This window comes from Pleurodeles waltl, chromosome 12 (genome assembly GCF_031143425.1).
Source record: "Pleurodeles waltl isolate 20211129_DDA chromosome 12, aPleWal1.hap1.20221129, whole genome shotgun sequence".
Lineage (NCBI taxonomy): Eukaryota > Metazoa > Chordata > Amphibia > Caudata > Salamandridae > Pleurodeles > Pleurodeles waltl.
Window position 1 is genome coordinate 1135637 of NC_090451.1, and position 26785 is coordinate 1162421.

The 26785-nt window shown below is 39.5% G+C and overlaps 9 non-coding genes across 9 annotated transcripts; all 9 read left to right on the plus strand.

The window, feature by feature from the left end:
- Positions 1-189: 189 nt before the first annotated feature.
- On the plus strand, positions 190-271 carry TRNAS-GCU (transfer RNA serine (anticodon GCU)). The gene has a single exon. It is a non-coding gene; the product is annotated as a tRNA-Ser (tRNA).
- A 505-nt stretch (positions 272-776) lies between these two features.
- TRNAL-AAG (transfer RNA leucine (anticodon AAG)) lies at positions 777-858 on the plus strand. Its single transcript has one exon. It is a non-coding gene; the product is annotated as a tRNA-Leu (tRNA).
- A 4654-nt stretch (positions 859-5512) lies between these two features.
- Positions 5513-5594, plus strand: TRNAS-GCU (transfer RNA serine (anticodon GCU)). The gene has a single exon. It is a non-coding gene; the product is annotated as a tRNA-Ser (tRNA).
- A 498-nt stretch (positions 5595-6092) lies between these two features.
- On the plus strand, positions 6093-6174 carry TRNAL-AAG (transfer RNA leucine (anticodon AAG)). The gene has a single exon. It is a non-coding gene; the product is annotated as a tRNA-Leu (tRNA).
- Positions 6175-10827: 4653 nt separating this feature from the next.
- On the plus strand, positions 10828-10909 carry TRNAS-GCU (transfer RNA serine (anticodon GCU)). Its single transcript has one exon. It is a non-coding gene; the product is annotated as a tRNA-Ser (tRNA).
- Positions 10910-16150: 5241 nt separating this feature from the next.
- TRNAS-GCU (transfer RNA serine (anticodon GCU)) lies at positions 16151-16232 on the plus strand. The gene has a single exon. It is a non-coding gene; the product is annotated as a tRNA-Ser (tRNA).
- Positions 16233-16737: 505 nt separating this feature from the next.
- TRNAL-AAG (transfer RNA leucine (anticodon AAG)) lies at positions 16738-16819 on the plus strand. Its single transcript has one exon. It is a non-coding gene; the product is annotated as a tRNA-Leu (tRNA).
- Positions 16820-21473: 4654 nt separating this feature from the next.
- Positions 21474-21555, plus strand: TRNAS-GCU (transfer RNA serine (anticodon GCU)). Its single transcript has one exon. It is a non-coding gene; the product is annotated as a tRNA-Ser (tRNA).
- A 498-nt stretch (positions 21556-22053) lies between these two features.
- On the plus strand, positions 22054-22135 carry TRNAL-AAG (transfer RNA leucine (anticodon AAG)). The gene has a single exon. It is a non-coding gene; the product is annotated as a tRNA-Leu (tRNA).
- The last annotated feature ends 4650 nt before the right edge of the window (positions 22136-26785 follow it).

Consider the following 26785-nt stretch of genomic DNA (forward strand, 5'->3'; position numbering starts at 1 on the left):
ATTACATTTAACATATAAATTCAAGCTGAAGTAGGGATGGACAACAAGGTCGTATAGAGCAAAGCTGAAGACAACAAGTTACCATAACAATCTGTAAATATATGCTCTTTATTATGTTTAGACAACTATCACCTAATAGAACACTTTTTGGCTACCATATTTTGTACTCCTGAAACATGGTGTTTCGAAGACGAGGTGGCCGAGTGGTTAAGGCGATGGACTGCTAATCCATTGTGCTCTGCACGCGTGGGTTCGAATCCCATCCTTGTCGGTTTATTGTTCCGTCCTTAGATTTTAGTATGTGGTAGGGCTGGATTAACCCTACTTTATGTGAAAGTTAAATGACATATCCCATGGTATTTCCGGCAGTACAACGGCTCAGTTTGGAAACACCGCTCAGTTGAGTAGTGTGCTTAGGCATTACTGTAAACAGCGCCAGCCGGGTTCTGCTCATGAATCACAAAATCTTTCCTGAGGCGGAGGGTTGGTAAGTTGAGGGACGTAGATAGTTTGATTCCTTATACTTAAAGAAAGAGAAGCAGTGCGTGCTGGACGCCAATGTAAGGGTTGTCTTCCTACGGACTCTCAGGACTGGCGCTCCCTGACACCTCCCATGGCCCAGGACCAATCCTGACCTACTGAATGTATCACGTGCCTGCTGCTGTTGGCGTTGACTTTCCTAGGATCACTTCACAGGCTATTCACCCTTATTCTCCAACTCCCCTATACAACAGAACATCTCACTTCAGAAAGCTAACAGAAACAGGTTAGCACAGGGTAGTGTGGCTGAGCGGTCTAAGGCGCTGGATTAAGGCTCCAGTCTCTTTGGAGGCGTGGGTTCGAATCCCCCCGCTGCCAGTATTTTTCAACTCACAAACGTATTTTGTCTGCATCAGTGTCTCACTCTCTGCCTTCTGCACCTACGATCCACATAGCGAGAGGTGAGACTATGTAAAGTGGTGACGGATATATATAAGGGTAGCCAGACAGCGGGACCGAGCCTTCTTATTTTAAAAAACCACAACCTAAGGTGACAAGAATTGTATCGGTAAACAAACCAGCTGTCTTGAAGTCTAACTATAGAGGCGACGAGAGGGGTCACTGTGATGCTGAAAGTTCAGTGAGTGTAAACAGTAGAACGCTGTGTGATACGTTTCCTTGCAGTGATGACAGCTCGCGTTTCTAAAGCAGAGAGCAAACATACAATGGGGAAGAAGAATAAATAAGGAAAGACATATATTATATGCAGACAGTTATTATACTTTGCTTTTCACCTGTAACTCGCTCAACTGTCGGTGAATGCTGCGTTACCCTGCATAGCCAGGTCACCACAGCAGGTGTCCACAGTGTTTGGCCAAGTTACTATAGTTGTGAGCTTGTAGATGTGAGGTAGCGTGGCTGAGCAGGCTAAACTGGCTAGATTTAGGCTCCAGTCTCTCTGGAGCCGTGGGCTTGAATCCCAACACTTTAAGTTTACTTGAACCAAATACTTTTGCCAAAAAGGTTCATGTAATAAATATTCATTAGGGTCGTGGTTGTGAGTATGACACTAATGGATAAAAGTGGGACTAACAATGCTACAATTCCTGAGACTACCACTGCACTAACAGCCTGGGAGAGGTTTGAGCTGGATACAAGATACTTGCATGAGGGAACTAACTCGAAAGGGGAACTATCCACTGATGTGTTCTATCGCTTGCTGAGTGAGTATGTTGACACAATGGATGCAAAAGATTGTTTTGAGTGTACACAGATTCCTGTTTCGGTACAAGAGGGGGTTACCTATCATAGACTGTCATTAACATATGGGATACGTTGTAGTCTGTTACTAACAAGATTCTATAACCAGGAAGAGATTCAATATTTTTACTCAAATCATGATCTTGTGTTTTCTAATGTGCCTATCATAGAGGATGTGAGTGGGGTAGCTAAGTACTATAGCATAAAGTTAGTTAAAGGATTCTTTCAGGCGACATTAACAATTAGTACATCTTATGCACACCACAATAATTTGACATGTTTGCTTACACCTGTAGAGAAAAGCTTTTTAGATTACAGGGAAGAGAGAAGAAGGGCATTGAAGGGTAAACTAGAGAAAGGATTACAGCAACGGGCCTTTGCTAGTAGTGACGGTTATAGTGCAATTAGAGAACAAGGGAAGTTAGCTTTAGACGCACTACATGTAGGAAAGCTTTGCATATCCAAGACCAAATCATACTATTACAATGTGTTTGTGGGAATGAGTGAATGTAAGCGTGTGTTTTTGTTTCAGAGTAAATGGACGTTCATGTTAAATGGACAGGATCCAGCAATCCCCGGGATTTATTACATATGTGGACTTAATGCTTATTACCATCTTCCAAAGGGATAGTATGGGACATGTTATTTGGGGATAGTTTTCCCAAAGATATATCAACTTGACGATTTGAAAAGTTTACCAAAATTGTCTGAATTACATCGTACTAGACATAAGAAAGAGACTGCTGCTGGTGTAGTAGGAGACATATTTGGGACGATAATTTCTTCAGTGGGAGTTATTATGAACTCCATAAAGATTCAAAAGTTGTCTACTATTGAGGATAACATGCTGACAAACTTTTCAGGGGCTATACTCCTGATGCATACTGAACTTGCTGCGGAGGGGGCTATGACTCTTCAAAACAGGCTTGCTTTAGACATTCTTTTAGTGAAAAATGGCAGAGTTTGTAGATTGCTCAATGGGTGTAATTGTTGCGCTTACATACCAGATAATAGTAAAGAGATTAGAAGTATGCTTACTAACTTGACTAGGGATAGTACGGACTTGAAGGATTTGAAAGAACCAGGTGTTTGGAAAAAGGTTGGGAAAGGATTTGCTTCAGTGGGAAATTGGATTAGCAACATTTGGCATGGGATATTGTCTAAAATAATACAGGGGATATTGATTGTTATAGATTGCTTATTTGGATCATGGGTGGCATGTAAAATTAGTAAAAGAATAAAATTGAAGATGGCGAAAAATAATAGGAGGAGGGAAGAAAAACAAAGGGAAAAATTATTCAGGGCAAGATCAAAGGGGAAACCAAGAAGGGAAGAGATTGATATGATGGAATTTTAGTATGTAAAATTAGTAGGGAAGATTTGTGTGATGACAAGAGTCATCAGAGGAGGGATTGCTGGAGTGTGTCTTTTAAAATGAATATTAACATGAAAAGCTTACAATATATAGTGTAATGAAGCTGCATAAAAAATGTGTTAACGTAGAAATAATGCACACGTTTGAAATGTGCCCACGGGGATTGGCTACCAATGTATACGAAGACTAATGAAAGTTATTAATGCTGAATTAATTATGTACTAATGTTTTTAATTTGTATTAACATATCAAATTTGGAGTTATGTATTAGGAGTTTGTTCATTAAGCAGTAGGCCTTAGTTTAGCGAAGGTCTGTGCCTAGCTGCCTGGTCTCATATTAAACTGTCTTTTTCTAACGTGCAATGTGCTATTTTCCTGAAGGACATGAAACTGTACTTTCCCAGAAGCTAGAGATGTGTGTAGCTGTAGTAAATTCTTTCTCATGGGACCCTACTTGCTCAAGGAGACATTCTTGCTGAATGCAACAGTGTAATTTGTAACAGGTGCAAGGCTGCCTGGAGTAGGAGAAAACAATGGAACTACTGACTGTAGCGTAAAATGTAACTTTTCTTACCTGTCATTCCAACCGATGAAAACGTCAATAACATGGGCCAATCAACGACATGAGAACTGTGGTTTGTGTAAAACTCTGGTGAAGATTATTGGACAGAGATGGCGATGCACCAATGATTATCCATTGAGGAATTAGGAGTAAATTAGACAGCTTTGATTTAACCACATGACCCGAGGAGAAATCAGGCATTTATTGGACATTCCACTCCAAGCCATTCTTTGCCATTCTACTGAGCCATTTAGGCCATTTAGTTTGAGACTTTGCCGTTTGTTCGCCCTGTTACTCTAAACCACCCTTTACTTATTCCTTACCTGATACTTACTTCTCCTCTATATGAGGGAAGTTCTTGTTCCTTAGCTATGCCATACTGATACTTTGCCCTGTCCTTTCTTTGCTGATGATGCAAACGACTGATGTCCCGAGGACGAAGACTGACGCTGTTTGCTGATCCGTTGGATGGGTAACTATCTGATGAAAATTGTAATTGTCTGTTTGCCTTTTCTTTCTAGGTACCAACTGCTCTTTGATAGAGGCCATAGTTAGATGTTTTCCAAATTTGTGTTTGCTAAATTGTTTTGCATGAAGCCCAACATGCTGATGCTAATACGAGGTTATTTAAGGTGTTCACTAAAATCTGACGCAAATAGACAAATGACTGAGTTCTTGCTTTGTTGAACCATGCACTACTGAGACTTTGCTAAGTTGCTTCTTAATAATTATGTGTTAATACTGAGTGAATATTCTCTACGCATTGATTAATTGCGTTTCTAATTGCAAATCTGAAGAGTTACTAATGAGATGAATTGCTGATGAGATTAACAGAAATGACTTTAGATTGTAACCAGTAGGGAAATAAATATCCTAACACTTAACTAAATTGGTGTGGTTATTCATGACTGAAAGATCATGGTGTGTTCACTTTATTGACTCTCATTAAAGGTTATTGATTAGCATGCTGATTAGTTATTGCGATTGTTGTTGAGATATTGATCTATTGATTTGTGATGCCAAAAGACATCTCGTACTGGGAAGTCCCCGAACCTGGTCTAAAAGGTTCATCGACCTAGGCGTGTCTCCTTGTAAGTTTACTTATCAAGGCTCTGACGCGCCTTCACTAATAAAAAGTAATCTGATCGCTTGCTGCGGAGTCATCGTCAACAAAAACTACCAAAATATTACTTCAATGTATTGTAATTACGACTGCCTCAGTTTTATGCATTACGTGAGTAGTCGGACAGCAATTTATTTAGCGCAAAAATATTTCTTGTTGATGTACGTACGTTTTTAAACTGAAGTGTCATAGCTGTAGCGGCAATACTCCCAGTTTAGGTGGTTTTATAAACTAAGTTTTACTTTCTCCTACTTAAAACATTTTGCCGAACAATGCACATTAAATGGGAAGGCAGTTTTCCTTAATTGTGTACTATTTGCTGCCTAATGTTGACATGTAAGCACACCACCAATAACTGACACCTAGAGACTCGAAAGCGCCATACCAGTACAATATTTGTATGATATTGCACTTTAAATCCACGTACAACTGAATTAAAGCAATCTTAGCTCATTTGAGGGTAGTGTGATAGTACATCACATATGGATAGAACACGTTTGGAAAGTGTAATTTTCATGATTACATTACATTTAACATATAAATTCAAGCTGAAGTAGGGATGGACAACAAGGTCGTATAGAGCAAAGCTGAAGACAACAAGTTACCATAACAATCTGTAAATATATGCTCTTTATTATGTTTAGACAACTATCACCTAATAGAACACATTTTGGCTACCATATTTTGTACTCCTGAAACATGGTGTTTCGAAGACGAGGTGGCCGAGTGGTTAAGGCGATGGACTGCTAATCCATTGTGCTCTGCACGCGTGGGTTTGAATCGCATCCTCGTCGGTTTATTGTTCCGTCCTTAGTATGTGGTAGGGATGGATTAACCCTATTTTGTGTGAAAGTTAAATGACATATCCCATGGTATTTCTGGCAGTACAACGGCTCAGTTTGGAAACACCGCTCAGTTGAGTACTGTGCTTAGGCATTACTGTAAACAGCGCCAGCCGGGTTCTGCTCATGAATCACAAAATCTTTCCTGAGGCGGAGGGTTGGTAAGTTGAGGGACGTAGATAGTTTGATTCCTTATCCTTAAAGAAAGAGAAGCAGCGCGTGCGGGACGCCAAAGTAAGGGTTGTCTTCCTACGGACTCTCAGGACTGGCGCTCCCTGACACCTCCCATGGCCCGGGACCAATCCTGACCTACTGAATGTATCACGTGCCTGCTGCTGTTGGCGTTGACTTTCCTAGGATCACTTCACAGGCTATACACCCTTATTCTCCAACTCCCCTATACAACAGAACATCTCACTTCAGAAAGCTTACAGAAACAGGTTTGCACAGGGTAGTGTGGCTGAGCGGTCTAAGGCGCTGGATTAAGGCTCCAGTCTCTTTGGAGGCGTGGGTTCGAATCCCACCGCTGCCAGTATTTTTCTACTCACAAACGTATTTTGTCTGCATCAGTGTCTCACTCTCTGCCTTCTGCACCTACGATCCACATAGCGAGAGGTGAGACTATGTAAAGTGGTTGACGTATATATATAAGGGTAGCCAGACAGTGGGACCGAGCCTTCTTATTTTAAAAAACCACAACCTAAGGTGACAAGAATTGTATCGGTAAACAAACCAGCTGTCTTGAAGTCTAACTATAGAGGCGACGAGAGGGGTCACTGTGATGCTGAAAGTTCAGTGAGTGTAAACAGTAGAACGCTGTGTGATACGTTCCCTTGCAGTGATGACAGCTCGCGTTTCTAAAGCAGAGATCAAACATACAATGGGGAAGACGAATAAATAAGGAAAGACATATATTATATGCAGACAGTTATTATACTTTGCTTTTCACCTGTAACTCGCTCAACTGTCGGTGAATGCTGTGTTACCCTGCATAGCCAGGTCACCACAGCGGGTGTCCACAGTGTTTGGCCAAGTTACTATAGTTGTGCACTTGTAGACGTGAGGTAGCGTGGCTGAGCAGGCTAAACTGGCTAGATTTAGGCTCCAGTCTCTCTGGAGCCGTGGGCTTGAATCCCAACATTTTAAGTTTACTTGAACCAAATACTTTTGCAAAAAAGGTTCATGTAATAAATATTCATTAGGGTCGTGGTTGTGAGTATGACACTAATGGATAAAAGTGGGACTAACAATACTACAATTCCTGAGACTACCACTGCACTAACAGCCTGGGAGAGGTTTGAGCTGGATACAAGATACTTGCATGAGGGAACTAACTCGAAAGGGGAACTATCCACTGATGTTTTCTATCGCTTGCTGAGTGAGTATGTTGACACAATGGATGCAAAAGATTGTTTTGTGTGTACACAGATTCCTGTTTCGGTACAAGAGGGGGTTACCTATCATAGACTGTCATTAACATATGGGATACGTTGTAGTCTGTTACTAACAAGATTCTATAACCAGGAAGAGATTTAATATTTTTACTCAAATCATGATCTTGTGTTTTCTAATGTGCCTATCATAGAGGATGTGAGTGGGGTAGCTAAGTACTATAGCATAAAGTTAGTTAAAGGATTCTTTCAGGCGACATTAACAATTAGTACATCTTATGCACACCACAATAATTTGACATGTTTGCTTACACCTGTAGAGAAAAGCTTTTTAGATCACAAGGAAGAGAGAAGAAGGGCATTGAAGGGTAAACTAGAGAAAGGATTACAGCAACGGGCCTTTGCTAGTAGTGACGGTTATAGTGCAATTAGAGAACAAGGGAAGTTAGCTTTAGACGCACTACATGTAGGAAAGCTTTGCATATCCAAGACCAAATCATACTATGACAATGTGTTTGTGGGAATGAGTGAATGTAAGCGTGTGTTTTTGTTTCAGAGTAAATGGACGTTCATGTTAAATGGACAGGATCCAGCAATCCCCGGGATTTATTATATATGTGGACTTAATGCTTATTACCGTCTTCCAATGGGATAGTATGGGACATGTTATTTGGGGATAGTTTTCCCAAAGATATATCAACTTGACGATTTGAAAAGGTTACCAAAATTGTGTGAATTACATCGTACTAGACATAAGAAAGAGATTGCTGCTGGTGTAGAAGGACACATATTTGGGACGATAATTTCTTCAGTGGGAGTTATTATGAACTCCATAAAGATTCAAAAGTTGTCTACTATTGAGGATAACATGCTGACAAACTTTTCAGGGGCTATACTCCTGATGGATACTGAACTTGCTGCGGAGGGGGCTATGACTCTTCAAAACAGGCTTGCTTTAGACATTCTTTTAGTGAAAAATGGCAGAGTTTGTAGATTGCTCAATGGGTGTAATTGTTGCGCTTACATACCAGATAATAGTAATGAGATTAGAAGTATGCTTACTAACTTGACTAGGGATAGTACGGACTTGAAGGATTTGAAAGAACCAGGTGTTTGGAAAAAGGTTGGGAAAGGATTTGCTTCAGTGGGAAATTGGATTAGTAACATTTGGCATGGGATATTGTCTAAAATAATACAGGGGATATTGATTGTTATAGATTGCTTATTTGGATCATGGGTGGCATGTAAAATTAGTAAAAGAATAAAATTGAAGATGGCAAAAAATAATAGGAGGAGGGAAGAAAAACAAAGGGAAAAATTATTCAGGGCAAGATCAAAGGGGAAACCAAGAAGGGAAGAGATTGATATGAGGGAATTTTAGTATGTAAAATTAGTAGGGAAGATTTGTGTGATGACAAGAGTCATCAGAGGAGGGATTGCTGGAGTGTGTCTTTTAAAATTAATATTAACATGAAAAGCTTACAATATATTGTGTAATGAAGCTGCATAAAAAATATGTTAACGTAGAAATAATGCACACGTTTGAAATGTGCCCACGGGGAGTGGCTACCAATGTATACGAAGACTGATGAAAGTTATTAATGCTGAATTAATTATGTACTAATGTTTTTAATTTGTATTAACATATCAAAATTGTAGTTATGTATTAGGAGTTTGTTCATTAAGCAGTAGGCCTTAGTTTAGCGAAGGTCTGTGCCTAGCTGCCTGGTCTCATATTAAACTGTCTTTTTCTAACGTGCAATGTGCTATTTTCCTGAAGGACATGAAACTGTACTTTCCCAGAAGCTAGAGATGTGTGTAGCTGTAGTAAATTCTTTATCATGGGACCCTACTTGCTCAAGGAGACATTCTTGCTGAATGCAACAGTGTAATCTGTAACAGGTGCAAGGCTGCCTGGAGTAGGAGAAAACAATGGAACTACTGACTGTAGCGTAAAATGTAACTTTTCTTACCTGACATTCCAACCGATGAAAACGTCAATAACATGGGCCAATCAACGACATGAGAACTGTGGTTTGTGTAAAACTCTGGTGAAGATTATTGGACAGAGATGGCGATGCACCAATGATTATCCATTGAGGAATTAGGAGTAAATTAGACAGTTTTGATTTAACCACATGACCCGAGGAGAAATCAGGCATTTATTGGACATTCCACTCCAAGCCATTCTTTGCCATTCTACTGAGCCATTTAGGCCATTTCGTTTGAGACTTTGCCGTTTGTTCGCCCTGTTACTCTAAACCACCCTTTACTTATTCCTTACCTGATACTTACTTCTCCTCTATATGAGGGAAGTTCTTGTTCCTTAGCTATGCCATACTGATACTTTGCCCTGTCCTTTCTTTGCTGATGATGCAAACGAATGATGTCCCGAGGACGAAGACTGACGCTGTTTGCTGATCCGTTGGATGGGTAACTATCTGATGAAAATTGTAATTGTCTGTTTGCCTTTTCTTTCTAGGTATCAACTGCTCTTTGATAGAGGCCATAGTTAGATGTTTTCCAAATTTGAGTTTGCTAAATTGTTTTGCATGAAGCCCAACATGCTGATGCTAATACGAGGTTATTTAAGGTGTTCACTAAAATCTGACGTAAATAGACAAATGACTGAGTTCTTGCTTTGTTGAACCATGCACTACTGAGACTTTGCTAAGTTGCTTCTTAATAATTATGTGTTAATACTGAGTGAATATTCTCTATGCATTGATTAATTGCGTTTCTAATTGCAAATCTGAAGAGTTACTAATGAGATGAATTGCTGATCAGATTAACAGAAATGACTTTAGATTGAAACCAGTAGGGAAATAAATATCCTAACACTTAACTAAATTGGTGTGGTTATTCATGACTGAAAGATCATGGTGTGTTCACTTTATTGACTCTCATTAAAGGTTATTGATTAGCATGCTGATTAGTTATTGCGATTGTTGTTGAGATATTGATCTATTGATTTGTGATGCCAAAAGACATCTCGTACTGGGAAGTCCCCGAACCTGGTCTAAAAGGTTCATCGACCTAGGCGTGTCTCCTTGTAAGTTTACTTATCAAGGCTCTGACGCGCCTTCACTAATAAAAAGTAATCTGATCGCTTGCTGCGGAGTCATCGTCAACAAAAACTACCAAAATATTACTTCAATGTATTGTAATTACGACTGCCTCAGTTTTATGCATTATGTGAGTAGTTGGACAGCAATTTATTTAGCGCAAAAATATTTCTTGTTGATGCACGTACGTTTTTAAACTGAAGTGTCATAGCTGTAGCGGCAATACTCCCAGTTTAGGTGGTTTTATAAACTAAGTTTTACTTTCTCCTACTTAAAACTTTTTGCAGAACAATGCACATTAAATGGGAAGGCAGTTCCTTAATTGTGTACTATTTGCTGCCTAATGTTGACATGTAAGCACACCACCAATAACTGACACCTAGAGACTCGAAAGCGTCATACCAGTACAATATTTGTATGATATTGCACTTTAAATCCACGTACAACTGAATTAAAGCAATCTTAGCTCATTTGAGGGTAGTGTGATAGTACATCACATATGGATAGAACACGTTTGGAAAGTGTAATTTTCATGATTACATTACATTTAACATATAAATTCAAGCTGAAGTAGGGATGGACAACAAGGTCGTATAGAGCAAAGCTGAAGACAACAAGTTACCATAACAATCTGTAAATATATGCTCTTTATTATGTTTAGACAACTATCACCTAATAGAACACATTTTGGCTACCATATTTTGTACTCCTGAAACATGGTGTTTTGAAGACGAGGTGGCCGAGTGGTTAAGGCGATGGACTGCTAATCCATTGTGCTCTGCACGCGTGGGTTCGAATCCCATCCTCGTCGGTTTATTGTTCCGTCTTTAGTTTTTAGTATGTGGTAGGGCTGGGTTAACCCTATTTTATGTGAAAGTTAAATGACATATCCCATGGTATTTCCGGCAGTACAACGGCTCAGTTTGGAAACACCGCTCAGTTGAGTACTGTGCTTAGGCATTACTGTAAACAGCGCCAGCTGGGTTCTGCTCATGAATCACAAAATCTTTCCTGAGGCGGAGGGTTGGTAAGTTGAGGGACGTAGATAGTTTGATTCCTTATCCTTAAAGAAAGAGAAGCAGCGCGTGCGGGACGCCAATGTAAGGGTTGTCTTCCTACGGACTCTCAGGACTGGCGCTCCCTGACACCTCCCATGGCCCGGGCCAATCCTGACCTACTGAATGTATCACGTGCCTGCTGCTGTTGGCGTTGACTTTCCTAGGATCACTTCACAGGCTATACACCCTTATTCTCCAACTCCCCTATACAACAGAACATCTCACTTCAGAAAGCTTACAGAAACAGGTTTGCACAGGGTAGTGTGGCTGAGTGTTCTAAGGCGCTGGATTAAGGCTCCAGTCTCTTTGGAGGTGTGAGTTCGAATCCCACCACTGCCAGTATTTTTCAACTCACAAACGTATTTTGTCTGCATCAGTGTCTCACTCTCTGCCTTCTGCACCTACGATCCACATAGCGAGAGGTGAGACTATGTAAAGTGGTGACGTATATATATAAGGGTAGCCAGACAGTGGGACCGAGCCTTCTTATTTTAAAAAACCACAACTTAAGGTGACAAGAATTGTATCGGTAAACAAACCAGCTGTCTTGAAGTCTAACTATAGAGGCGACAAGAGGGGTCACTGTGATGCTGAAAGTTCAGTGAGTGTAAACAGTAGAACGCTGTGTGATACGTTTCCTTGCAGTGATGACAGCTCGCGTTTCTAAAGCAGAGAGCAAACATACAATGGGGAAGAAGAATAAATAAGGAAAGACATATATTATATGCAGACAGTTATTATACTTTGCTTTTCACCTGTAACTCGCTCAACTGTCGGTGAATGCTGCGTTACCCTGCATAGCCAGGTCACCACAGCGGGTGTCCACAGTGTTTGGCCAAGTTACTATAGTTGTGCGCTTGTAGATGTGAGGTAGCGTGGCTGAGCAGGCTAAACTGGCTAGATTTAGGCTCCAGTCTCTCTGGACCCTTGGGCTTGAATCCCAACACTTTAAGTTTACTTGAACCAAATACTTTTGCAAAAAAGGTTTATGTAATAAATATTCATTAGGGTCGTGGTTGTGAGAATGACACTAATGGATAAAAGTGGGACTAACAATGCTACAATTCCTGAGACTACCACTGCACTAACAGCCTGGGAGAGGTTTGAGCTGGATACAAAATACTTGCATGAGGGAACAAACTCGAAAGGGGAACAATCCACTGATGTTTTCTATCGCTTGCTGAGTGAGTATGTTGACACAATGGATGCAAAAGATTGTTTTGTGTGTTCACAGATTCCTGTTTCGGTACAAGAGGGGGTTACCTATCATAGACTGTCATTAACATATGGGATACGTTGTAGTCTGTTACTAACAAGATTCTATAACCAGGAAGAGATTCAATATTTTTACTCAAATCATGATCTTGTGTTTTCTAATGTGCCTATCATAGAGGATGTGAGTGGGGTAGCTAAGTACTATAGCATAAAGTTAGTTAAAGGATTCTTTCAGGCGACATTAACAATTAGTACATCTTATGCACACCACAATAATTTGACATGTTTGCTTACACCTGTAGAGAAAAGCTTTTTAGATCACACGGAAGAGAGAAGAAGGGCATTGAAGGGTAAACTAGAGAAAGGATTACAGCAACGGGCCTTTGCTAGTAGTGACGGTTATAGTGCAATTAGAGAACAAGGGAAGTTAGATTTAGACGCACTACATGTAGGAAAGCTTTGCATATCCAAGACCAAATCATACTATGACAATGTGTTTGTTTGAATGAGTGAATGTAAGCGTGTGTTTTTGTTTCAGAGTAAATGGACGTTCATGTTAAATGGACAGGATCCAGCAATCCCCGGGATTTATTATATATGTGGACTTAATGCTTATTACCGTCTTCCAAAGGGATAGTATGGGACATGTTATTTGGGGATAGTTTTCCCATAGATATATCAACTTGACGATTTGAAAAGGTTACCAAAATTGTCTGAATTACATCGTACTAGACACAAGAAAGTGATTGCTGCTGGTGTAGAAGGAGACATATTTGGGACGATAATTTCTTCAGTGGGAGTTATTATGAACTCCATAAAGATTCAAAAGTTGTCTACTATTGAGGATAACATGCTGACAAACTTTTCAGGGGCTATACTCCTGATGGATACTGAACTTGCTGCGGAGGGGGCTATGACTCTTCAAAACAGTCTTGCTTTAGACATTCTTTTAGTGAAAAATGGCAGAGTTTGTAGATTGCTCAATGGGTGTAATTGTTGCGCTCACATACCAGATAATAGTAATGAGATTAGAAGTATGCTTACTAACTTGACTAGGGATAGTACGGACTTGAAGGATTTGAAAGAACCAGGTGTTTGGAAAAAGGTTGGGAAAGGATTTGCTTCAGTGGGAAATTGGATTAGTAACATTTGGCATGGGATATTGTCTAAAATAATACAGGGGATATTGATTTTTATAGATTGCTTATTTGGATCATGGGTGGCATGTAAAATTAGTAAAACAATAAAATTGAAGATGGCGAAAAATAATAGGAGGAGGGAAGAAAAACAAAGGGAAAAATTATTCAGGGCAAGATCAAAGGGGAAACCAAGAAGGGAAGAGATTGATATGAGGGAATTTTAGTATGTAAAATTAGTAGGGAAGATTTGTGCGATGACAAGAGTCATCAAAGGAGGGATTGCTGGAGTGTGTCTTTTAAAATTAATATTAACATGAAAAGCTTACAATATATTGTGTAATGAAGCTGCATAAAAAATGTGGTAACGTAGAAATAATGCACACGTTTGAAATGTGCCCACGGGGAGTGGCTACCAATGTATACGAAGACTAATGAAAGTTATTAATGCTGAATTAATTATGTAATAATGTTTTTAATTTGTATTAAAATATCAAAATTGGAGTTATGTATTAGGAGTTTGTTCATTAAGCAGTAGGCCTTAGTTTAGCGAAGGTCTGTGCCTAGCTGCCTGGTCTCATATTAAACTGTCTTTTTCTAACGTGCAATGTGCTATTTTCCTGAAGGACATGAAACTGTACTTTCCCAGAAGCTAGAGATGTGTGTAGCTGTAGTAAATTCTTTCTCATGGGACCCTACTTGCTCAAGGAGACATTCTTGCTGAATGCAACAGTGTAATCTGTAACAGGTGCAAGGCTGCCTGGAGTAGGAGAATACAATGGAACTACTGACTGTAGCGTAAAATGTAACTTTTCTTACCTGACATTCCAACCGATGAAAACGTCAATAACAAAGGCCAATCAACGACATGAGAACTGTGGTTTGTGTAAAACTCTGGTGAAGATTATTGGACAGAGATGGCGATGCACCAATGATTATCCTTTGAGGAATTAGGAGTAAATTAGACAGTTTTGATTTAACCACATGACCCGAGGAGAAATCAGGCATTTATTGGACATTCCACTCCAAGCCATTCTTTGCCATTCTACTGAGCCATTTAGGCCATTTCGTTTGAGACTTTACCGTTTGTTCGCCCTGTTACTCTAAACCACCCTTTATTTATTCCTTACCTGATACTTACTTCTACTCTATATGAGGGAAGTTCTTGTTCCTTAGCTATGCCATACTGATACTTTGCCCTGTCCTTTCTTTGCTGATGATGCAAACGACTGATGTCCCGAGGACGAAGACTGACGCTGTTTGCTGATCCGTTGGATGGGTAACTATCTGATGAAAATTGTAATTGTCTGTTTGCCTTTTCTTTCTAGGTACCAACTGCTCTTTGATAGAGGCCATAGTTAGATGTTTTCAAAATTTTAGTTTGCTAAATTGATATGCATGAAGCCCAACATGCTGATGCTAATACGAGGTTATTTAAGGTGTTCACTAAAATCTGACGTAAATAGACAAATGACTGAGTTCTTGCTTTGTTGAACCATGCACTACTGAGACTTTGCTAAGTTGCATCTTAATAATTATGTGTTAATACTGAGTGAATATTCTCTATGCATTGATTAATTGCGTTTCTAATTGCAAATCTGAAGAGTTACTAATGAGATGAATTGCTGATGAGATTAACAGAAATGACTTTAGATTGTAACCAGTAGGGAAATAAATATCCTAACACTTAACTAAATTGGTGTGGTTATTCATGACTGAAAGATCATGGTGTGTTCACTTTATTGACTCTCATTAAAGGTTATTGATTAGCATGCTGATTAGTTATTGCGATTGTTGTTGAGATATTGATCTATTGATTTGTGATGCCAAAAGACATCTCGTACTGGGAAGTCCCCGAACCTGGTCTAAAAGGTTCATCGACCTAGGCGTGTCTCCTTGTAAGTTTACTTAGCAAGGCTCTGACGCGCCTTCACTAATAAAAAGTAATCTGATCGCTTGCTGCGGAGTCATCGTCAACAAAAACTACCAAAATATAACTTCAATGTATTGTAATTACGACTGCCTCAGTTTTATGCATTACGTGAGTAGTCGGACAGCAATTTATTTAGCGCAAAAATATTTCTTGTTGATGCACGTACGTTTTTAAACTGAAGTGTCATAGCTGTAGCGGCAATACTCCCAGTTTAGGTGGTTTTATAAACTAAGTTTTACTTTCTCCTACTTAAAACTTTTTGCAGAACAATGCACATTAAATGGGAAGGCAGTTTTCCTTAATTGTGTACTATTTGCTGCCTAATGTTGACATGTAAGCACACCACCAATAACTGACACCTAGAGACTCGAAAGCGCCATACCAGTACAATATTTGCATGATATTGCACTTTAAATCCACGTACAACTGAATTAAAGCAATCTTAGCTCATTTGAGGGTAGTGTGATAGTACATCACATATGGATAGAACACGTTTGGAAAGTGTAGTTTTCATGATTACATTACATTTAACATATAAATTCAAGCTGAAGTAGGGATGGACAACAAGGTCGTATAGAGCAAAGCTGAAGACAACAAGTTACCATAACAATCTGTAAATATATGCTCTTTATTATGTTTAGACAACTATCACCTAATAGAACACATTTTGGCTACCATATTTTGTACTCCTGAAACATGGTGTTTTTCAAGACGAGGTGGCCGAGTGGTTAAGGCGATGGACTGCTAATCCATTGTGCTCTGCACGCATGGGTTCGAATCCCATCCTCTTTGTTTTATTGTTCCGTCTTTAGTTTTTAGTATGTGGTAGGGTTGGGTTAACCCTATTTTATGTGAAAGTTAAATGACATATCCCATGGTATTTCCGGCAGTACAACGGCTCAGTTTGGAAACACCGCTCCGTTGAGTACTGTGCTTAGGCATTACTGTAAACAGCGCCAGCCGGGTTCTGCTCATGAATCACAAAATCTTTCCTGAGGCGGAGGGTTGGTAAGTTGAGGGACGTAGATAGTTTGATTCCTTATCCTTAAAGAAAGAGAAGCAGCGCGTGCGGGACGCCAATGTAAGGGTTGTCTTCCTACGGACTCTCAGGACTGGCGCTCCCTGACACCTCCCATGGCCCGGGGCCAATCCTGACCTACTGAATGTATCACGTGCCTGCTGCTGTTGGCGTTGACTTTCCTAGGATCACTTCACAGGCTATACACCCTTATTCTCCAACTCCCCTATACAACAGAACATCTCACTTCAGAAAGCTTACAGAAACAGGTTTGCACAGGGTAGTGTGGCTGAGCGGTCTAAGGCGCTGGATTAAGGCTCCAGTCTCTTTAGAGGCGTGGGTTCGAATCCCACTGCTGCCAGTATTTTTCAACTCACAAACGTATTTTGTCTGTCTCAGTGTCTCACTCTCTGCCTTCTGCACCTACGATCCACATAGCGAGAGGTGAGACTATGTAAAGTGGTGACTTATATATATAAGGGTAGCCAGACAGTGGGACCGAGCCTTCTTATTTTAAAAAACCACAACCTAAGGTGACAAGAATTGTATCGGTAAACAAACCAGCTGTCTTGAAGTCTAACTATAGAGGCGACGAGAGGGGTCACTGTGATGCTGAAAGTTCAGTGAGTGTAAACAGTAAAACGCTGTGTGATACGTTTCCTTGCAGTGATGACAGCTCGCGTTTCTAAAGCAGAGAGCAAACATACAATGGGGAAGAAGAATAAATAAGGAAAGACATATATTACATGCAGACAGTTATTATACTTTGCTTTTCACCTGTAACTCGCTCAACTGTCGGTGAATGCTGCATTACCCTGCATAGCCAGGTCACCACAGCGGGTGTCCACAGTGTTTGGCCAAGTTACTATAGTTGTGAGCTTGTAGATGTGAGGTGGCGTGGCTGAGCAGGCTAAACTGGCTAGATTTAGGCTCCAGTCTCTCTGGAGCCTTGGGCTTGAATCCCAACACTTTAAGTTTACTTGAACCAAATACTTTTGCAAAAAAGGTTCATGTAATAAATATTCATTAGGGTCGTGGTTGTGAGTATGACACTAATGGATAAAAGTGGGACTAACAATGGTATAATTCCTGAGACTACCACTGCACTAACAGCCTGGGAGAGGTTTGAGCTGGATACAAGATACTTGCATGAGGGAACTAACTCGAAAGGGGAACTATCCACTGATGTTTTCTATCGCTTGCTGAGTGAGTATGTTGACACAATGGATGCAAAAGATTGTTTTGTGTGTACACAGATTCCTGTTTCGGTACAAGAGGGGGTTACCTATCATAGACTGTCATTAACATATGGGATACGTTGTAGTCTGTTACTAACAAGATTCTATAACCAGGAAGAGATTCAATATTTTTACTCAAATCATGATCTTGTGTTTTCTAATGTGCCTATCATAGAGGATGTGAGTGGGGTAGCTAAGTACTATAGCATAAAGTTAGTTAAAGGATTCTTTCAGGCAACATTAACAATTAGTACATCTTATGCACACCACAATAATTTGACATGTTTGCTTACACCTGTAGAGAAAAGCTTTTTAGATCACACGGAAGAGAGAAGAAGGGCATTGAAGGGTAAACTAGAGAAAGGATTACAGCAACGGGCCTTTGCTAGTAGTGACGGTTATAGTGCAATTAGAGAACAAGGGAAGTTAGCTTTAGACGCACTACATGTAGGAAAGCTTTGCATATCCAAGACCAAATCATACTATGACAATGTGTTTGTGGGAATGAGTGAATGTAAGCGTGTGTTTTTGTTTCAGAGTAAATGGACGTTCATGTTAAATGGACAGGATCCAGCAATCCCCGGGATTTATTATATATGTGGACTTAATGCTTATTACCGTCTTCCAAAGGGATAGTATGGGACATGTTATTTGGGGATAGTTTTCCCAAAGATATATCAACTTGACGATTTGAAAAGGTTACCAAAATTGTGTGAATTACATCGTACTAGACATAAGAAAGAGACTGCTGCTGGTGTAGTAGGAGACATATTTGGGACGATAATTTCTTCAGTGGGAGTTATTATGAACTCCATAAAGATTAAAAAGTTGTCTACTTTTGAGGATAACATGCTGACAAACTTTTCAGGGGCTATACTCCTGATGGATACTGTACTTGCTGCGGAGGGGGCTATGACTCTTCAAAACAGGCTTGCTTTAGACATTCTTTTAGTGAAAAATGGCAGAGTTTGTAGATTGCTCAATGGGTGTAATTGTTGCGCTTACATACCAGATAATAGTAATGAGATTAGAAGTATGCTTACTAACTTGACTAGGGATAGTACAGACTTGAAGGATTTGAAAGAACCAGGTGTTTGGAAAAAGGTTGGGAAAGGATTTGCTTCAGTGGGAAATTGGATTAGTAACATTTGGCATGGGATATTGTCTAAAATAATACAGGGGATATTGATTGTTATAGATTGCTTATTTGGATCATGGGTGGCATGTAAAATTAGTAAAAGAATAAAATTGAAGATGGCGAAAAATAATAGAAGGAGGGAAGAAAAACAAAGGGAAAAATTATTCAGGGCAAGATCAAAGGGGAAACCAAGAAGGGAAGAGATTGATATGAGGGAATTTTAGTATGTAAAATTAGTAGGGAAGATTTGTGTGATGACAAGAGTCATCAGAGGAGGGATTGCTGGAGTGTGTCTTTTAAAATTAATATTAACATGAAAAGCTTACAATATATTGTGTAATGAAGCTGCATAAAAAATGTGTTAACGTAGAAATAATGCACACGTTTGAAATGTGCCCACGGGGAGTGGCTACCAATGTATACGAAGACTAATGAAAGTTATTAATGCTGAATTAATTATGTACTAATGTTTTTAATTTGTATTAACATATCAAAATTGGAGTTATGTATTAGGAGTTTGTTCATTAAGCAGTAGGCCTTAGTTTAGCGAAGGTCTGTGCCTAGCTGCCTGGTCTCATATTAAACTGTCTTTTTCTAACGTGCAATGTGCTATTTTCCTGAAGGACATGAAACTGTACTTTCCCAGAAGCTAGAGATGTGAGTAGCTGTAGTAAATTCTTTCTCATGGGACCCTACTTTCTCAAGGAGACATTCTTGCTGAATGCAACAGTGTAATTTGTAACAGGTGCAAGGCTGCCTGGAGTAGGAGAAAACAATGCAACTACTGACTGTAGCGTAAAATGTAACTTTTCTTACCTGACATTACAACCGATGAAAACGTCAATAACATGGGCCAATCAACGACATGAGAACTGTGGTTTGTGTAAAACTCTGGTGAAGATTATTGGACAGAGATGGCGATGCACCAATGATTATCCATTGTGGAATTAGGAGTAAATTAGACAGTTTTGATTTAACCACATGACCCGAGGAGAAATCAGGCATTTATTGGACATTCCACTCCAAGCCATTCTTTGCCATTCTACTGAGCCATTTAGGCCATTTCGTTTGAGACTTTGCCGTTTGTTCGCCCTGTTACTCTAAACCACCCTTTACTTATTCCTTACCTGATACTTACTTCTCCTCTATATGAGGGAAGTTCTTGTTCCTTAGCTATGCCATACTGATACTTTGCCCTGTCCTTTCTTTGCTGATGATGCAAACGACTGATGTCCCGAGGACGAAGACTGACGATGTTTGCTGATCTGTTGGATGGGTAACTATCTGATGAAAATTGTAATTGTCTGTTTGCCTTTTCTTTCTAGGTACCAACGCTCTTTGATAGAGGCAATAGTTAGATGTTTTCCAAATTTGTGTTTGCTAAATTGTTTTGCATGAAGCCCAACATGCTGATGCTAATACGAGGTTATTTAAGGTGTTCACTAAAATCTGACGCAAATAGACAAATGACTGAGTTCTTGCTTTGTTGAACCATGCACTACTGAGACTTTGCTAAGTTGCTTCTTAATAATTATGTGTTAATACTGAGTGAATATTCTCTATGCATTGATTAATAGCGTTTTTTAATTGCAAATCTGAAGAGTTACTAATGAGATGAATTGCTGATGAGATTAACAGAAATGACTTTAGATTGTAACCAGTAGGGAAATAAATATCCTAACACTTAACTAAATTGGTGTGGTTATTCATGACTGAAAGATCATGGTGTGTTCACTTTATTGACTCTCATTAAAGGTTATTGATTAGCATGCTGATTAGTTATTGCGATTGTTGTTGAGATATTGATCTATTGATTTGTGATGCCAAAAGACATCTCGTACTGGGAAGTCCCCGAACCTGGTCTAAAAGGTTCATGGACCTAGGCGTGTCTCCTTGTAAGTTTACTTATCAAGGCTCTGACGCGCCTTCACTAATAAAAAGTAATCTGATTGCTTGCTGCGGAGTCATCGTCAACAAAAACTACCAAAATATTACTTCAATGTATTGTAATTACGACTGCCTCAGTTTTATGCATTACGTGAGTAGTCGGACAGCAATTTATTTAGCGCAAAAATATTTCTTGTTGCTGCACGTTCGTTTTTAAACTGAAGTGTCATAGCTGTAGCGGCAATACTCCCAGTTTAGGTGGTTTTATAAACTAAGTTTTACTTTCTCCTACTTAAAACTTTTTGCAGAACAATGAACATTAAATGGGAAGGCAGTTTTCCTTAATTGTGTACTATTTGCTGCCTAATGTTGACATGTAAGCACACCACCAATAACTGACACCTAGAGACTCGAAAGCGCCATACCAGTACAATATTTGTATGATATTGCACTTTAAATCCACGTACAACTGAATTAAAGCAATCTTAGCTCATTTGAGGGTAGTGTGATAGTACATCACATATGGCTAGAACACGTTTGGAAAGTATAATTTTCATGATTACATTACATTTAACATATAAATTCAAGCTGAAGTAGGGATGGACAACAAGGTCGTATAGAGCAAATCTGAAGACAGGAAGTTACCATAACAATCTGTAAATATATGCTCTTTATTATGTTTAGACAACTATCACCTAATAGAACACATTTTGGCTACCATATTTTGTACTCCTGAAACATGGTGTTTTGAAGACGAGGTGGCCGAGTGGTTAAGGCGATGGACTGCTAATCCATTGTGCTCTGCACGCGTGGGTTCGAATCCCATCCTTGTCGGTTTATTGTTCCGTCTTTAGTATGTGGTAGGGCTGGGTTAACCCTATTTTATGTGAAAGTTAAATGACATATCCCATGGTATTTCCGGCAGTACAACGGCTCAGTTTGGAAACACCGCTCAGTTGAGTACTGTGCTTAGCCATTACTGTAAACAGCGCCAGCCGGGTTCTGCTCATGAATCACAAAATCTTTCCTGAGGCGGAGGGTTGGTAATTTGAGGGACGTAGATAATTTGATTCCTTATCCTTAAAGAAAGAGAAGCAGCGCGTGCGGGACGCCAATGTAAGGGTTGTCTTCCTACGGACTCTCAGGACTGGCGCTCCCTGACACCTCCCATGGCCCGGGGCCAATCCTGACCTACTGAATGTATCACGTGCCTGCTGCTGTTGGCGTTGACTTTCCTAGGATCACTTCACAGGCTATACACCCTTATTCTCCAAGTCCCCTATACAACAGAACATCTCACTTCAGAAAGCTTACAGAAACAGGTTTGCACAGGGTAGTGTGGCCGAGTGGTCTAAGGCGCTGGATTAAGGCTCCAGTTTCTTTGGAGGCGTGGGTTCGAATCCCACCGCTGCCAGTATTTTTCAACTCACAAACGTATTTTGTCTGCATCAGTGTCTCACTCTCTGCCTTCTGCACCTACGATCCACATAGCGAGAGGTGAGACTATGTAAAGTGATGACGTATATATATAAGGGTAGCCAGACAGTGGGACCGAGCCTTCTTATTTTAAAAACCACAACCTAAGGTGACAAGAATTGTATCGGTAAACAAACCAGCTGTCTTGAAGTCTAACTATAGAGGCGACGAGAGGGGTCACTGTGATGCTGAAAGTTCAGTGAGTGTAAACAGTAGAACGCTGTGTGATACGTTTCCTTGTAGTGATGACAGCTCGCGTTTCTAAAGCAGAGAGCAAACATACAATGGGGAAGAAGAATAAATAAGGAAAGACATATATTATATGAAGACAGTTATTATACTTTGCTTTTCACCTGTAACTCGCTCAACTGTCGGTGAATGCTGCGTTACCCCGCATAGCCAGGTCACCACAGCGGGTGTCCACAGTGTTTGGCCAAGTTACTATAGTTGTGAGCTTGTAGATGTGAGGTAGCGTGGCTGAGCAGGCTAAAATGGCTAGATTTAGGCTCCAGTCTCTCTGGAGCCGTGGGCTTGAATACCAACACTTTAAGTTTACTTGAACCAAATACTTTTGCAAAAAAGGTTCATGTAATAAATATTAATTAGGGTCGTGGTTGTGAGTATGACACTAATGGATAAAAGTGGGACTAACAATGCTACAATTCCTGAGACTACCACTGCACTAACAGCCTGGGAGAGGTTTGAGCTGGATTCAAGATACTTGCATGAGGGAACTAACTCGAAAGGGGAACTATCCACTGATGTTTTCTATCGCTTGCTGAGTGAGTATGTTGACACAATGGATGCAAAAAATTGTTTTGTGTACACAGATTCCTGTTTCGGTACAAGAGGGGGTTACCTATCATAGACTGTCATTAACATATGGGATACGTTGTAGTCTATTACTAACAAGATTCTATAACCAGGAAGAGATTCAATATTTTTACTCAAATCATGATCTTGTGTTTTCTAATGTGCCTATCATAGAGGATGTGAGTGGGGTAGCTAAGTACTATAGCATAAAGTTAGTTAAAGGATTCTTTCAGGAGACATTAACAATTAGTACATCTTATGCACACCACAATAATTTGACATGTTTGCTTACACCTGTAGAGAAAAGCTTTTTAGATCACACGGAAGAGAGAAGAAGGGCATTGAATGGTAAACTAGAGAAAGGATTACAGCAACGGGCCTTTGCTAGTAGTGACGGTTATAGTGCAATTAGAGAACAAGGGAAGTTAGCTTTAGACGCACTACATGTAAGAAAGCTTTGCATATCCAAGACCAAATCATACTATTACAATGTGTTTGTGGGAATGAGTGAATGTAAGCGTGTGTTTTTGTTTCAGAGTAAATGGACGTTCATGTTAAATGGACAGGATCCAGCAATCCCCGGGATTTATTATATATGTGGACTTAATGCTTATTACCGTCTTCCAAAGGGATAGTATGGGACATGTTATTTGGGGATAGTTTTCCCAAAGATATATCAACTTGACGATTTGAAAAGGTTACCAACATTGTCTGAATTACATCGTACTAGACATAAGAAAGAGACTGCTGCTGGTGTAGTAGGAGACATATTTGGGACAATAATTTCTTCAGTGGGAGTTATTATGAACTCCATAAAGATTCAAAAGTTGTCTACTATTGAGGATAACATGCTGACAAACTTTTCAGGGGCTATACTCCTGATGGATACTGAACTTGCTGCGGAGGGTGCTATGACTCTTCAAAACAGGCTTGCTTTAGACATTCTTTTAGTGAAAAATGGCAGAGTTTGTAGATTGCTCAATGGGTGTAATTGTTGCGCTTACATACCAGATAATAGTAATGAGATTAGAAGTATGCTTACTAACTTGACTAGGGATAGTACGGACTTGAAGGATTTGAAAGGACCAGGTGTTTGGAAAAAGGTTGGGAAACGATTTGCTTCAGTGGGAAATTGGATTAGTAACATTTGGCATGGGATATTGTCTAAAATAATACAGGGGATATTGATTGTTATAGATTGCTTATTTGGATCATGGGTGGCATGTAAAATTAGTAAAAGAATAAAATTGAAGATGGCGAAAAATAATAGGAGGAGGGAAGAAAAACAAAGGGAAAAATTATCCAGGGCAAGATAAAAGGGGAAACCAAGAAGGTAAGAGATTGATATGAGGGAATTTTAGTATGTAAAATTAGTAGGGAAGATTTGTGTGATGACAAGAGTAATCAGAGGAGGGATTGCTGGAGTGTGTCTTTTAAAATTAATATTAACATGAAAAGCTTACAATATATTGTGTAATGAAGCTGCATAAAAAATGTGTTAACGTAGAAATAATGCACACGTTTGAAATGTGCCCACGGGGAGTGGCTACCAATGTATACGAAGACTAATGAAAGTTATTAATGCTGAATTAATTATGTACTAATGTTTTTAATTTGTATTAACATATCAAAATTGGAGTTATGTATTAGGAGTTTGTTCATTAAGCAGTAGGCCTTAGTTTATCGAAGGTCTGTGCCTAGCTGCCTGGTCTCATATTAAACTGTCTTTTTCTAACGTGCAATGTGCTATTTTGCTGAAGGACATGAAACTGTACTTTCCCAAAAGCTAGAGATGTGTGTAGCTGTAGTAAATTCTTTCTCATGGGACCCTACTTGCTCAAGGAGACATTCTTGCTGAATGCAACAGTGTAATTTGTAACAGGTGCAAGGCTGCCTGGAGTAGGAGAAAACAATGGAACTACTGACTGTAGCGTAAAATGTAACTTTTCTTACCTGACATTCCAACCGATGAAAACGTCAATAACATGGGCCAATCAATGACATGAGAACTGTGGTTTGTGTAAAACTCTGGTGAAGATTATTGGACAGAGATGGCGATGCACCAATGATTATCCATTGAGGAATTAGGAGTAAATTAGACAGTTTTGATTTAACCACATGACCCGAGGAGAAATCAGGCATTTATTGGACATTCCACTCCAAGCCATTCTTTGCCATTCTACTGAGCCATTTAGGCCATTTCGTTTGAGACTTTGCCGTTTGTTCGCCCTGTTACTCTAAACCACCCTTTACTTATTCCTTACCTGATACTTACTTCTCCTCTATATGAGGGAAGTTCTTGTTCCTTAGCTATGCCATACTGATACTTTGCCCTGTCCTTTCTTTGCTGATGATGCAAACGACTGATGTCCCGAGGACGAAGACTGACGATGTTTGCTGATCCGTTGGATGGGTAACTATCTGATGAAAATTGTAATTGTCTGTTTGCCTTTTCTTTCTAGGTACCAACGCTCTTTGATAGAGGCAATAGTTAGATGTTTTCCAAATTTGTGTTTGCTAAATTGTTTTGCATGAAGCCCAACATGCTGATGCTAATTCGAGGTTATTTAAGGTGTTCACTAAAATCTGACGCAAATAGACAAATGACTGAGTTCTTGCTTTGTTGAACCATGCACTACTGAGACTTTGCTAAGTTGCTTCTTAATAATTATGTGTTAATACTGAGTGAATATTCTCTATGCATTGATTAATTGCGTTTCTAATTGCAAATCTGAAGAGTTACTAATGAGATGAATTGCTGATGAGATTAACAGAAATGACTTTAGATTGTAACCAGTAGGGAAATAAATATCCTAACACTTAACTAAATTGGTGTGGTTATTCATGACTGAAAGATCATGGTGTGTTCACTTTATTGACTCTCATTAAAGGTTATTGATTAGCATGCTGATTAGTTATTGCGATTGTCGTTGAGATATTGATCTATTGATTTGTGATGCCAAAAGACATCTCGTACTGGGAAGTCCCCGAACCTGGTCTAAAAGGTTCATGGACCTAGGCGTGTCTCCTTGTAAGTTTACTTATCAAGGCTCTGACGCGCCTTCACTAATAAAAAGTAATCTGATTGCTTGCTGCGGAGTCATCGTCAACAAAAACTACCAAAATATTACTTCAATGTATTGTAATTACGACTGCCTCAGTTTTATGCATTACGTGAGTAGTCGGACAGCAATTTATTTAGCGCAAAAATATTTCTTGTTGATGCACGTTCGTTTTTAAACTGAAGTGTCATAGCTGTAGCGGCAATACTCCCAGTTTAGGTGGTTTTATAAACTAAGTTTTACTTTCTCCTACTTAAAACTTTTTGCAGAACAATGCACATTAAATGGGAAGGCAGTTTTCCTTAATTGTGTACTATTTGCTGCCTAATGTTGACATGTAAGCACACCACCAATAACTGACACCTAGAGACTCGAAAGCGCCATAGCAGTACAATATTTGTATGATATTGCACTTTAAATCCACGTACAACTGAATTAAAGCAATCTTAGCTCATTTGAGGGTAGTGTGATAGTACATCACATATGGCTAGAACACGTTTGGAAAGTGTAATTTTCATGATTACATTACATTTAACATATAAATTCAAGCTGAAGTAGGGATGGACAACAAGGTCGTATAGAGCAAAGCTGAAGACAGCAAGTTACCATAACAATCTGTAAATATATGCTCTTTATTATGTTTAGACAACTATCACCTAATAGAACACATTTTGGCTACCATATTTTGTACTCCTGAAACATGGTGTTTTGAA